This window comes from Kryptolebias marmoratus, linkage group LG18, assembly GCF_001649575.2.
Source record: "Kryptolebias marmoratus isolate JLee-2015 linkage group LG18, ASM164957v2, whole genome shotgun sequence".
Classification (NCBI taxonomy): domain Eukaryota; kingdom Metazoa; phylum Chordata; class Actinopteri; order Cyprinodontiformes; family Rivulidae; genus Kryptolebias; species Kryptolebias marmoratus.
Window position 1 is genome coordinate 4,398,546 of NC_051447.1, and position 9,758 is coordinate 4,408,303.

The window sequence follows — 9,758 nt, forward strand, 5'->3', positions numbered from 1 at the left end:
TTTCCTCCTGATCATCTCTGAACTCAGACTGAGACATCCAGACTGGATGCTGTTGCTGAATATCTGTAGTTTTTATTTTTGTGACTGAAGCGATCGTCCAATCAGGGACGGAGACTCTGACTGAGACGCCCCCCCTTCTTTATTTTCTGTTAACGGTGTGGATGAAGTTCTGCACCAACAGACCAAAAGTTGGATGAACTCCACCAGAAACCAGCCCAGCAGAGACTCCCTGACATTTACTCCCTTCTTGTTTTTCTTCATGTTATACCACTGAGGAACAGACGCTTTGGTTTCCATCTTATATAGTCCAGTATAGAGGAGAAGTTAATGTATTTCTGATTCCAAAACCATTAAATCATTTCCTATAATGTTGATTATTTGTATCAGACTCTTATATTTGAATAAAAATGTGTTTCAAGCAACAAAACGCTAAAAACCAGATTCTTTTCCAATATTTTTTTTAAAGAAAACCTTCAGTTTTGTCCTGAAAGAATCCCTGCCTGAAGCTTTTTTTTACCCTGCAGCAAGAATGTGATTTCAGCTTAAATCATGCCTAAAAAAAAAAAGTTAAAGTTTATAGTTGGGACCATTTGGAAAGCAAACTGATCCTGCAGCTCGTGCACGGCCCATAAAGAGAGATTTACAACCAGAGAACAGATTCTCCTTCACACAAACCTCAAACTCACTTTTTTTCTGTTTTTTCCCCTGATTACTAAAACCTGAAGCTTTCATCTTAAAAACAGAAGATTTACAAGCAGGGAAATCCTCTCTTTCACACAGACGACCCCCCCGGGCCTCATTTAACCCTTCGGGTTTGTGATAAAAGGTGTTTCTCCTCCGCGGTTCCTCAGAACCGTCAGCGACGACAAACAAGGCCCACCGGGCTTCGAGAGGCCCAAATCCTGCAGCTGATCAGGTGGTTTAATTAAAACCGAGTAAAAATCTAAACCCAAACGCTGCTTTCAGAGCTTTTTGTTTCACTGAAAGCCTTAAACTGAGCAGAATCTGTGCCGTTTGTCTCATCTGTTTTATGATCGCAGGAATTAAAGTCTAGTTCTTCTGAGAGAAAGCTCATTAGTCCAGTCTTTCTGACTTTAATTACGCATTAAAAGGGATGTTTTCTGTTTGTTTTTTGGCTCTTTGAAGGAAGTTAAATCTGTTGTTTTTGTGCAGATTCGCCTCCTAAGCGCAGAGGGTTCTTGGCTTTTTTATTATTTCAAGTTTTGGGTTTGAGATGAAAGAAACAGGTTCATCAGTCAGCAAATTTAAAACAATCTGTTTCTGTTTCCTCCTCAGCTGCTTTAAAGCGGTTTGATCTGTTTACAACTCAAAACATTACAGTTTTCAGGAATGTTTTTTCCTGCCTTATAAAAACAGAGTTTCTGCAGTTTTAAAGCAGCTGAATTTTAGGATCATCTTTAGGTAAAATGCAGCTTTCTGGGTTTGTGGTCAGAAACAGGAGGCTCATTAGTTTTTTTTCTTGGTTTAAATTGTGCGTTTAAAAAGTCATATTTCTGAGGTTTTTCAGCTCTTTGAAAGCAGTTTGGGCGGTTTTATTTGAGCAGATTTATTGCTGCCTTTTACAAACAGACTCATCTAGATAGAAGGACCAGATTGTTTTCCTGACTTTAAAAAAAGGAATATTTCTGTTGTTTCACCTTTTTAAAGCTGCTGTTAGATGTTTTATTTGAGACTTTTAGTATTTTTCTCTGCAGTTTTGTGTTGGAGATGAAGGATGCATTTAAAGTCATGTTTTTGACAGTTTATTTGACCTTTTTGAAAGCAGTTCCATTTGCAGCAGCATGTTTCTGGTTTTTCTGTCTTAAAAGATGTTTTGTTTAAATCAGTTTCTTTTGTTGTAACTTTTGTGGTTGAGGTCAGCACCAGGAGGTTTTTCCTGAATTAAAAAAAGGGAAATCTTTCTGTTTGTTGTGACCTTTGACCCCTGGCTGTGGTATGTCCAGTGTCAGAGCGCCTCCACGCCCCCGCCTCCCCCCTGCCAGGCTCCGGGTCTCACCTTTCAGGGCCAGGGCCCGGGCTGACCTGAAGTGATTCCAGATGTGGAGATCTTTTTGACCCACCCCCTTGTGTGGCCCCCCCGGGGCCCCGGCCAGCCACTCCATCAGGGCTGACAGCGTCCCCTCGGACAGCGTCTCTCCTCGTCCCCCTCTCCGTCCTCAGCAGCACATCTGGAGCTCATTACAGAGGAGACAGTAAGAGCGAGGGCGGGGCGGGGAGTCTGTGCATGAGAGCGGGAACGGTTCTTTAAAACCTTTCTTCCTCCGGGCCTGCACACATCTCTCCGTCCCGCCGTCGGTGCCACATGATCGCAAATACCTCATTAATGAGCAGCTTTGGACCTGCCAGAGAAACGCTGCACAGCTGTTAGCAGCGTGTGGTTGGAGCTGACTGTTATTCTTCACTTCTCACAAACACAGATCCAACGCTGCAGAAACTACCTTCAGACTGAAGTTTGCTCTCTTCCTTCAGGAACTCAGAAAACAGCTTCTTTATCTAACATGAACGCTGACTCAGCATTCAGGTTCCCTGTTTTTATTTCAGCAGATTTACTCTATGAAAACATACAGCTCATTCAGGAGACTTTAATTTAAAATAAAATCCCTCTCAGAGACACAAAGACCTCTTCAGTTTCATCAGAAACTCTCTCTGTAATCTGCTTCAGCTCTGCTACTTTCAGCAAACCTTTTTGCTGCTTTTAGCTGATATTTTAATCAAGCTGTTTGTCTGTGTGTTTCTGCTGGGATCTCTATTTAAAACTGGTGTGAAAGGTGGCGGACGACAAGCATTCCTTTAAGGACTGTAGTTGAAGCAAGGTTTTAATGGACTGAACTGCATGTAGTTTTTGCAGAGATGAGCTGTAAATTCTCGTGGTTTGACTGAACAGTTTAACGTGTTTCGTTGTTTTTAGAGCTCTCAGTTTGAAGCAACCAGAAGAACTTTTCTAACGACTGACGGGATGTGAGCTCAGTTTATAATCATTGGACTCCCTCGAGGCGAATAAACCGTTCTGTTGATGTTTTACAGGAAGTTCGGCCTCTTGGAGCTGAATCATATACGACCTGGGAAATATGTGGGACATCTCAGGAGTTCAGACATTTCCTGATCTGCAGGGGGTTCAGATGAGTCGACTGAACTGCCTGGTGGGGATTTAAACTCCTCTTTGCCTGCTTTTAAATGTCTTTAATGACAGAAAGAAAGCAGTAAACCTTTTAAAAACAGGATTATCAGGCAGGGAGATAACAAGCAGAGCCTGCTGAGAGGCTGTTATCAGACCTGCCAGCTGCTGATCGCTGTGGGACTCAGGTTCAGAACCAAGTGTTTGGGTTCTGCTGGTTCCTCAAACTGGATCTTCATCACATTGTCAGAAGTCTGACGCCCTCTGGTGAACGCTGCCAGACATTACAGCTGCACATATTCACTGTAAAAGGCTTAAAAACTTCATAAAGATCAGAAAATCATTAAAACTAAAAGTGGAGCAGCCTTTTTCTGTTCCCTTTTTATAGATTTTAATCATGTTAAAGCTGCTGCTTTTACATGTTTTACATGTTTTTATACAGGCTTTTACTTTGATGGTTTCACAGAAATCTGGGTACTTTGTTCTCATGATGATCAATCAACCAATCAATTAATCAATCAGTCAATCAGACTTATGTTTTTTAACCTGTTTAAATCCAGAGTTTGCAGAAAGAACTCTTTAACAGGAGCACAAAGAAATCCTGTACAGATGGAGGATACGTTCAGTCCTTTCTCAGCTGATCTTGTTGTTCTGAGGAGCTGTGATGAAGTGATGAAGGGATGAATGAGCGAAACAGGACTAAATCTGCTCAGTCAGTCGGTTTCTCTGATGGGGGCCCGCGGTTGGAGCTGATTATTCAGAGAAACGCAACACCAAGGGCCCAGATCGCATCAGCGGGCCGTGCATGTGCGTGTACACGTCTGAATAAAGGCTGGAAATGTGTGTTTCAGTAAAAAGGATTCAGTTCCAGTCAGAGTTTAAACTCGAGGCGAGGAAGAAAGTTTCTTTTTTCTCCTTTGAAGGCAGTTTGAGTTTTCTCTAATAGTTTCGGTTCGGCTGGTGTGTGTGTGTGAGGGTGTGGGTGTGTGTGTGCGTGTGCGTAAAATGAATATCAGTGTCACATCTCGTGCCAGAGCAAATTCTACGTCCAAAACGAGCAATTTGGAGCTTCGCCTGCTGTGGAAAATCTGTCTTCAATTTTCCCCCGCTGGTGGCTGAGCGCGCTCAGTCCCCTCTAATTCACACACACACACACACACACAGATCCAGTTGGCCTGCACTGAATGGACCCCACAGTTTATTTTTTTCTCAATTATCCATTTAGTGGAAGTGGCAGGAGGCTGATGGGCTCCACGCCGAGAGGAAATGTTTGTATTGTTCTTATTTAACAAAAGCTGTTAAACTAATACCTGATTAGTTGGAGGGAAACAGCTGCTGCAACGCCGCGGAGAAGCAAAGCTTTGTTTTCTCACTTCCAGTAAATCTCTTCCTTCACTCCTGGACCCGAGCTCAGGAGGAAGGCCTTGCACAACAAGCTGGGGAAGATTATTGTGTCACAAATGAGAGTGGACAGATTTAATCTGTCGTTTACCTCACAGAAACATTTACTTCATTAGTTCTGCTGATTTAAATCATATCAGGACCTCCTGCGGCTCACAGTGGTCTGTTGGACACAACCTAAAAGCATATTGTTTTTTAAAAAAAGAATCTTTGAGAGGCTTGAAACCAAACTGTGACTGATTGGAGACATTGAAATAGAATAAACTGAGACACAAAAGAGACACTTTGTGTTTACTTTGCAAATAAACTCATCATTGACAGGATTTATTCTACAGCTGGTCTCTGACTGGGCTGAGCTGGAGAACAGCGTTCATGAAGGATTCTGCAGAACGTAGGAGACTTTTGGTTTGATTAATGACGACCAAAAACAAGCCTCTGATCTTTAATGACTTTAATCTGAAACTCCTCCCAGTTCAACAGAAAATGTAAAAATGTCAGTTTGGAGTAGAAACCCTGATTGTTCTCCAGATTCTTTCCTGGGTCTGGGTTTGGTTCTAGCTGTGCTGCACAGGAACAGAACATCCGTCTGTCAGCTCCTGCTCTGTCCTGACCCGCTGTGACTTCATGTTTCCACGAAGTTCTGTCTGATTCAAAGCAGAACCGCAGCAACACAGCGTGATGAGCGACTTTTCATTAAACCCAGTCCAAGTCCTGTCTCGGTTCTGCAGATCTGATTCTGAGGAATTCTGCTTTTCTTTGGACTCGTCGTCACTCTGAGAGGGCTTCATGAAGTCCTGCTGAGACCTGAAGCCCACCTGAGGACCTGAGGACTCCCGGACCAGAGGACCTGAGGACCAGAAGACCTGAGGACCCGAGGACCAGAGGACCTGCCTGAAGACCGGAGGACCCGAGGACCCGAGGACCCGAGCACCCGAGGACCAGAGGACCCGAGGACCCGAGTACCTGAGCACCCGAGGACTCGAGGACCAGAAGACCGGATGCTCAGAGGACCTGAGGACCTGAGGACCTGAGGACCTGAGGATCAAAGGACCCGAGGACCCGAGGACCAGAGGACCAGAGGACCTGCCTGAGGACCTGAGGACCCGAGGACCCGAGTCCCCGAGCATCCGAGGACTCGAGGACCAGAAGACCGGATGCCCAGAGGACCTGAGGACCTGAGGACCTGAGGACCTGAGGACCAGAGGACCAGAGGACCAGAGGACCAGAGGACCTGCCTGAGTACCTGCCTGAGTACCTGCCTGAGGACCTGAGGACCAGAGGACCCGAGGACTCGAGGACCAGAGGACCGGATGCCCAGAGGACCAGAGGACCAGAGGACCTGAGGACCTTGTCTTGGGATTACTTCCTGAAAGTTCCAGTAAAATCCATCCGGTGGCTCAAGAGATATTTTACAAAAAGACATACGGTTTGTTTCAGTCAGTTAGCACTTAGAGTAAGTGTTGGGATGACTCTCAGCTACTACCACTCCATGTTTTAGTCCAGCATCTGTAAAACTCACTGATTTATAGGCATCTTTGGGTTTGTAGTCTTGAATAGCTGTGGCGGCCATCTTGAATCGAGTTGACTAATCTCATCCAGTGAGTTTCATCCTCTGGTTCACTAACAAAATATCTACAACAGGTAAGATACTGACCTCTCCACATACCCCGCTTTATAATGAGCGGACTCTCCCTTTAAGGAGCTGGTTTCGCATCATCTTTTTTTTTGCATGTTTTATTTCTGGGATTGTCACGTGGTTTAACGCCAAAACGGAAGCGTCACGAGCCTTTTTTTCCTTTGATGTTTGGATGGAAGGGCGGCTGAGAGGAAGAGTAGGAGGAGGATCAGTAGGAGGAGGAGGAGGGAGCTCTCTGTCTGCAGCCGACCAATCAGAGCAGCGAACACCGGCGCTGGTTCCGAGCAGCAGCATCTCTGTCTGTACACCCAGCAGGGGATGGACCTGGACCTGGACCTGGACCCGGACCTGGACCTGGACCTGGACCTGGACCTGGACCTGGACCCGGACCTGGACCTGGACCCGGACCTGGACCTGGACCTGGACCCGGGCCGGCAGAACTGAGGTAATTGGGCTCCATCGGATACAGCTCGTGCTGTTTGCGTTGCGTCGTGACGTCACCAGAGGCGTATTTAAAAGGAACAGTTCGTAAATAAACCGGGTCCAGTTTGTTCTGTCGGCCTGTGGTGATAAGCAGTCTGATGGTTCTGTCCTGGTCCGGTTCTGTCCCGGTCGGGTTCGGTTCGGTTCTGGCTCCATGCTGCAGGCTTCCTGCTGATATTTCAGCTGACTCAGCAGATGGCTGCTGGAACTTTTCTGCTTTTTAACTTTATTTAAATTAAAATCTGTTTCAGAAACTTTGTTCTCCTGAAGTTCTGTTTCAGCTGCTGGTTCTGGATTTGGCTTCTTAGCCACTGTTAGCTTTAGCTGCCTGTGGTTGCTTCAGCTAGCCCTTCAGCACTTTTACCTTTTTCTCCTTTTAGCTTTCTTAGCTACCTTGGCTAGCATTTTGTTACTGTTAGCATTAAGCTACTTTCAGCTGTATTAACTCAGTTTTGGCTTCTTTATTAAACTTTAGTGCGTGGTTGTGTATTTTTGCAGTAATTTTGACTCATTTAAGGTGATTTATGATCTCCTGACTGCAGGTTCCTGTCAGATAATCAGATCCAAACAGAAAAAGGACTCGGCTCATTTGGTGGAACCTCTTGGTCTCAGTTTGAAGGGTTTTTCTAAGAACCCAGATGGACAGGTTCAAGTTGAAGCAGCAGCTCTAGGATCAGCTCTGATTCTGTTGACCTTTGACCTTTGCTCAGCACCAGCCAGCCTGGATGCTCTGACTCCTCTGAGAGCTGCTCTTGTGTGGAACAGGAACAGAACCGGTTTAAAGTATTTACCGTTTGGAAAGTTCAGACAGATTTGATCAGATTTTTCTTCTGTATAACTAAAAGAAAACAGCTTTCAGCTTTAAGATTAACTCCAGGACTCTGAAACTGAAGGCAGAGCTGAAATTCTCCTGGGGGAGTTATGGATTATTAGCAGAAGGGCTGTTTGGTAATGTGAGCCATGGGGGGGGGTTATTAATAATAAATGCAGCCGACTGCAGTCAGATTGAGTGCAAACACCTGCAGCTCAGTCATGAAGAGCACGTGGTCCAACAGAACCCGTCAGGTTCTGTTCAGATGCAGAGGGAAGCTTGAGGCCTCCCTGGTGACAAACCAACCATCAGAAGTTCCCCTGGTTGGTTTTAAAGTCTTCAACAAGAAAAAGAACCAAAATAAAAGCAAACAAACAAGAAAATTAACAAAAAGTTTATTTTTTCTGTTTAGAGATTTCTCTCTAACCCTCACAGCCTGTCCATCTGACAGATCCAACCGGGACAGTTTGTTGTTTCCACCGCTGTCTTCGTCTCTGTCTTCCTCTCAGCTGTCTTCCTCCCAGCTGTCTTCAGCTGTCTACATCTTAGCTGTCTTCGTCTTTGTCTTCCTCCCAGCTGTCTCATCTGTCTTCCTCTCAGCTGTCTTTGTCTCAACTGTCTTCAGCTGTCTTCGTCTCAGCTGTCTTTCTCTCAGCTGTCTCAGCTGTTTTCCTCTCAGCTGTCTTCCTCTCAGCTGTCTTTGTCTCAACTGTCTTCAGCTGTCTTCCTCCCAGCTGTCTTCAGCTGTCTTCGTCTCAGCTGTCTTCCTTTCAGCTGTCTTTCTCTCAGCTGTCTTTCTCTCAGCTGTCTCAGCTGTCTTCCTCCCAGCTGTCTTCAGCTGTCTTCGTCTTAGCTGTCTTCCTCCCAGCTGTCTTCAGCTGTCTTCCTTTCAGCTGTCTTCCTCCCAGCTGTCTCAGCTGTCTTCAGCTGTCCTCAGATCTGCAGATTGTGAGGACTGTGAGGCAGGCAGCAGGTATGTGAGGATATCGGTGCCCTCATCGACAGACAGAAAGGACATTCCTGACATTTTACCGGCGGGCTCTGAACACAGAGTCCTGAATCTGGAATGTCTTTTATTAAACGTCCCTCTGCTGCAGGTTGTCTTATTCTTTTATCTTCCTTGCATCGTTTTCTTCTGCTCATTGTGTTGCAGCTGATATCATCCACCGTTTAGTTGGATGTAGCTCCCAGTGTTTCCATCAGATGTTTTAATATGTTTTAAAGCAGCAGGTTAATATGTCCTCTCTGCAGCCTGATGGGACGCTCTTCTTTAGCTGCCAGTGGAGACTCTGAAAGACCCACTCGGCTTCAAAATAAAAGTTTTGTTTTCTTGTGTGCAGACTGATTTCCTGTAAGGTGCTCATGTGTGCTTCATGGCAGCAGATTACTCTCAGATAACACCGGGATATATTGTGACTTCTTGCAGTTTTTTGCCTCTGCAGACCTGAAATCCACCCAGTGCTGCTGGACATAGAGCTACGTGTAGTGGAGTATCAGGTAGAGGTGATGTGACGTTTTTTTCTCTCAGTGCATCGTAGAAACCCAAACTAAAAGCGAGGCGATCGCTCAGACCAGTTCCTTCTTGTCTCTCAGTTTTATTCATGGTTCTTGTGAAGCGCAGTGACTCATGTGCTTCAGACAAAGAATCAAAGACTTTGCTTTAAAGATTTTTTGTTTTGTTTTCTGTGAATCTTTTCAGCCCCGTTTCTCAGGTGAATTCATGCTGCAGCAGACCACACCTTCCTGTTTGGAGAAGCACCAGAGGAGGAATTATTTCCATGAACGTTGATCCGGACTGTTTGTCTTCTGGTCCTGAGCTCCATCCGCCCGCCTCGGTGTTTCTGCCCGTGGGTTTGGGTTCAATCAGAACTTCTGCTCAGAACACCGATAACAGCCAACAGAACCATATATGAGAACTTTATATTTGTCATCTGTGTGTGTTTCCTGCAGGAAAAATCACAGAGTGTTTTGTGTTCCTGGTTTTACCTGTTCAGACATGCCACTCACACACCTGCCGGGGGGTGGGGGCAGGTGTGGGGGCTCCACCCTGCCTTTAAAACGAGCACAGTGAGCTGACGGCAGCAGAGGAAAGCCATTGGTGTGGTTTGTGTGTGGGAGCGTGCTGAAACACATCAGCCTTTCATGCTGAGCCGAGCTCCCTCTGTACCTTTGCTCCCAGCTGCTGTTTACCTCGCCTGCTCTGCCTGCTCCGTCTGCTCCGTCTGCTCCGTCTGCTCCGTCTGCCACGTCAAACCGCTGTCCGGCTCCTCAGCCCCTCGGCTCGTAGCCGG

The 9,758-nt window shown here is 45.9% G+C and overlaps 2 protein-coding genes across 6 annotated transcripts in view; both read left to right on the forward strand.

Annotated features, from left to right (window-relative positions):
- Window positions 1–9,758, forward strand: part of LOC108247555 (zinc finger protein 2 homolog) — a 461,981-nt gene that overhangs the window by 211,702 nt on the left and 240,521 nt on the right. The gene's annotated exons all lie outside the window — the stretch shown is intronic.
- Window positions 6,403–9,758, forward strand: part of LOC108247550 (phosphodiesterase 4D interacting protein) — a 51,173-nt gene continuing 47,817 nt past the window's right edge. Inside the window, exon 1 of the mRNA XM_025010478.2 lies at window positions 6,403–6,618. The gene's annotated coding sequence lies outside the window, so the exon portion shown is untranslated. The remainder of the gene's footprint in view (window positions 6,619–9,758) is intronic.